We start from the raw sequence: 4,836 nt of genomic DNA, 5'->3' as shown, positions 1-4,836 counted from the left end.
AAAAAAAGATAATACTTGCATTCGTTTGCATAACATAGTGACCTGTCTAAAAAAGCAAAAAAATGTTCGCTACATTGCCACTTGGTGGGCGATATACAACAGAAAAAATGTAAACATTATGGTTTACGCACAGTACTTCGTAATCATATGTAGCCAAGATATAGTCTTCAATAATTTGACAGTCATGATTTGCAGCTAGCATGGCAACACCACCCCCACGTCCGGATACCCCGTCATGATAAAAATGTTGATAGTGGGGAAGAATAAAAAAATCTGCTTTGTCTTGGTACCAGGTTTCAGTGAACATGATCACGTCGAACGTGCATTGAAACGATTGAAAAAGACACGTGAGATCGTCAGACTTATATCTAGCCAATCTAACATTCAAGTGGAGCAGTTTTAATGGGTGACACTTCTTTTTATTTACTTCCTTACGGATATCTTCTGGTAAAAACAAGTCAATTACTGCTATTTCAAATTATTAAATTGCAGTCAGACCATATTCGTGCATTTTTACTTTTCAAAAAATCTTCAGGAGATCGTCATCGTGTTCTATCGATACAAAGTCGGTGGTTTCTGATTTGCGGGCTAGAATCTTCCCGTTTCTTACCCAAACACAATTCCAGCCGGCATCCTGTTTTTGGCACTAGTCTTACCAAGTAATTTTTTCAAAGGTGGGCACATATGTTCGTTTATAAAAACGGGTGTGTCGGAGGAAAGTCCCAAGTCTTCAATCATGATTTGTTTTGATCTGGCCTTTGCAAGCACTATGTCGTGCTTTCCCTTGTGCATGAATTGCACGATAATGTTTTGTTTTCCGCGTTCTCGTGTGCGGACTCGATGACAGATTTCGACGTCCGCTGTATCAATCGGTTCGCCGATTGCTTCTCCGAGCTGACGCAGCGTTTCGTTCAGATTTTCGCTTGCAATTACTGGTACTTCCTTAATTTGAAGGTTGTACGCGCGTGAGTGCTGTTCGCATTGTACAATGCTCATTTGGCTTGCTTTCATTTCTTTTTCAAGTGCTAGACACCTAGGTTTCAGCTCTTTGTTTTCTTTTTTAGTTCGTTATCAACCGTAGCTCCACTTTGAAGCTTCTTCTTGATACCCTAAAATTCAGCATTTATGAAATCCATACTGGACTTCATTTCCCGTATATCAGAATGGAGTTCACGAATTTAATTACGGAAGTCTCTTTCTAGTGTCTCTCTCATCAATTTCCATTCATTTTTCATTTCATATCTGAGCTCCGCAAAAAGTTTCGTAAGGTCTTTCGTCATTGTTACAATGCACACCTTATTACAAAAAACGCACAAGTGGCAGCAGGGACAGCAATTTTGCAAACACACAAAGAGAAATCTCCGAAGTTAAATACGAACCTGCAAACGAGCGTTGTCTTAGGGAGACGTGCGAGGTGCCGTCGCGGCTGCCAAATGATGCGTGTTGAAATAACTCTTCTTCTTATAGGGCCGACGAAGGCGGGCGATACTGTAGAGCCAGCCAATCCAGGCGACGCAAACTTCCAAGCCGGGATGCCATGTAGCCGCGGAGGCGAAGCAGTACAGCCGTTCACCAGTGACTTGCAGAACTTGCTGTCACCCAGGCAGTCGATGATCGCAGGGTAGCGGAATTATCTCGGTAGATGCCGTCCAAGCAATTTGCAAAGGAGCGGTGTCTTAGGGAGACGTGCAAGGTGCCGTCGCGGCTGACAAATGATGCGTGTTGAGAGAACTCTTCTTCTTATATTGCCAACGACGGCGGGCGATACTGTAGAGCCAGCCAATCCAGGCGACGCAAACTTCCAAGCCGGGATGCCGTGTAACCGCGGAAGAGAAGCAGTACAGCCGTCCACCAGTGACTTGCAGAACTTGCTGTCACCCAGGCAGTCGATGATCGCAGGGTAGCGGAATTATCTCGGTAGATGCCGCCCAAGCAGTCTGCGAAGGAGCGTTGCCTTAGAGAGACGTGCCAGGTGCCGTCGCGGCTGCCAAAATCATTAAACTCGTTGGGATATTTTTGTACACCAATATCAAAGCCTTCAGGGTGTTTTGGGCACGCAATAAATATCAATACCAATACCAAAAAAACGCTTATTTTTAAGCCACATAATAACTTAGTAAATATTGCCTTGAGCATTACACTTGGCCCCTCTAACATTGAATTCGTCCCAAATGTAAAAGCCTTCGGTGTAATGTTTAATGAAAACATGTCATGGAACACCAGCATTCAAAGTGTAATCAACACTTTTTTTCGAGCGTTGTTGGCATTCTCATCAAGTTCCGTTCTAGTTTACAAGTGAAAAGTAAGCTTCTCATTAACAATTCTTTATTCATGTCACATGTGAATTATCGTCACTTGGTCCGGGGGACATCAACTGCATCTAATTTGGACCAGTTAACAGTCCTTCAAAAGAAGGCAATCCGGGCTATAATGAATGCACCACAATCACCCAACACGAAACAATTGCTTAAATCATTAAACGACGTATACTTAAACAAACTGTACGAGTACACTTTACTTATTCGGTACATAGCAGGTATTAAACAAAAGAGGCCTGACATTAAAAACATATCAGAATTATCAATAAATATTGGAACTATAACGTACGCAGCCTTGTACACGTTCCTGAAAAAAGGAAACGAAAAACCGTTCGCCGTTTCTTCTAATTTTTGGAACGCGTTCCCGTTACAAGTATCATATGTGAAAAAGAAACTCGTTCCCGTTACAGTTAAAAATGCAACCTATCGTTACACATACGTTACATTTGTATTTTGCTGATTACCATATTAAGTTAGGTCGAGAATTTCTTTTTGTTTTTTTCTATGCCATCAATTGGGAGCATACGAATTTGATTGCCGTGATGGAAGGGCACCAGGAGAAGAAAACAACCCGAAGCAGGGTTTCACTTGATATGTTGACCTTTAAAGATCTCAGCTTTTAAACATATTTTCCTGTTTGTGGTGGGCGGTTCAGGTGAGCCAACCGTACTGTTCCCCCTTATTGCACGAGCGTATTACAACAACATCGCACGTTTCAATCCAAGAAAGTCCTTAGTTCGAGCAACAGTGGCTTCTCGATGTTGCTGCCCGCAAGATGAGCAAGTGAAGAAGAGTGTAGTGCTTTTGGAAGGTCAGTCTTGAAAACTACAAGTCCTCCTCGTGAAAGTTGGATTTGATGTTCAGTATGATGGTAAGAGACAAGGAAAGAATAAATAGCGGTTAATTTTTGCGTGTCTTTTAAGTGTGACCAAAGTTCGTGATACAAGTGTGTGTTCGATGTCTGGTAACCTGTTCTCTTTTTTTTGTTGTTGTTGCAACGGTAGGTCCCTTTGTGGAAGTTCAGTGATGGCTGTAGTCGGCCTTAAATTTCTGGGTATATGACGATTTGTGAAAACAAGGAAAGTAGGTGGGTTTGAAACTTTCCTCTTTCAGTGTCTTTTCCTTCGACTAAAAGTTTTGCTTTTTGCACTGTAATCTCGGACACTGAAAAAAGAAAACGATGTCCATTGGCTCTCCTGTACCCTACTGTTACTAAGCGAGGACCACACGAAATAAACTCTAAGTTAAGTAACCACAACGTTAACGAGAACCTGCCGTACGTAAAGAATTTGTTTTTACACTCTTAAAATGTTAGTCTTTAAAATGAAATAAAAATTAGCGCACTGGACAAAAAAAAAAAAAGAAACGCCGTTCCTTTTTTTCAGTAAAAATGTAACGCCTTCGCGTTCCAGTCCCACCGATGCAAAATGGAACGGCGGCGTTCCTTCGTTTCTCCTAAAAGGAACGCGTTCCAGGAACGCCGTCTCTTGGAACGCCGCTCCGTACAACACTGAACGTACATCACGAAGAGGTATGGAGGATGCCATACAGTCGAAGCACTAATGGAGCTTAAATGCTACTACGTGGTCTTCCTTTTTAACTAAATTTAACCATTTAATTTAAAACAATATCATTATCAAACCTTTAACATCTCAATCATTAAAACTGATATTTCTGTGAATATGTATGTCATACAATTGAATTTTAGAATAGAGAGTAGTTTTTCGTTGACATTGTAATCTATAGCCCAATATTAAACGTGTTTTGACTTTTGCTACAGTGCTTATTTTTCTTAAGTCCTCTACCTTTTTTTATTGCTTGCCGTTTGCTACAGTAAGGTGGATCTGAACCTCGTCAAACCGACGTCTGTCGGCTTTTTGTTAATGCCTCCAGTAAAAGAAAAACAAAAAAAAATTCCAGGTTCCTCTGGACGCCCAGATGATAACGGCAGTTTGCGTTGATGGGCCCCATCTACCCGCTCGACATGGGCGAGCCTCCGTTTCTTGGACGCCTCGATGAAGATGCGGAAACCGAGATTCATTCGAATACAAGTAATGCTGGACTTGGCGCGGTACTATCTAAAGTTCAAGTTCAAGAAGGGACCGAGCGAGTCATCACCCTCGCATGTCGGACACTCTCCAAAGCAGAGATAGATTGCTCAACGACTGAAAAGGAATGTCTTGCGGTCATCTGGTTAATCACGAAGATTTGCTCGTTCTTGTTCAGGAGCCCGTTCCGCGTTATCACGGACCACCACTCACTCTGCTGGCTTGCGAACCTAAAGGACGCTTCAGGACGCCTGGCTTGATGAACTCTCCGAGTTCAGGAGTTCAATGTGGCTGTGGTCTAGAAGTCAGGCCGACGCCGACTGCCTGTCCAGAGAGCCTGTCGAGACATCTCCCGGTAGCAGCGACGACCATGACGACGAGCGCTTCCTAAGCGCAGTGAACAACGACGACATGGCACGACGTCAAAGAGACGATCCTGAGTTTCGAGCGCTAATCGAGCACCTCGAAGA

Source organism: Ixodes scapularis, unplaced genomic scaffold (genome assembly GCF_016920785.2).
Source record: "Ixodes scapularis isolate PalLabHiFi unplaced genomic scaffold, ASM1692078v2 PGA_scaffold0__279_contigs__length_252992795, whole genome shotgun sequence".
NCBI classification, from domain to species: Eukaryota; Metazoa; Arthropoda; class Arachnida; order Ixodida; family Ixodidae; genus Ixodes; species Ixodes scapularis.
The sequence above is the reverse complement of the archived record's forward strand: the minus strand, read 5'-3'. Positions refer to the sequence as shown.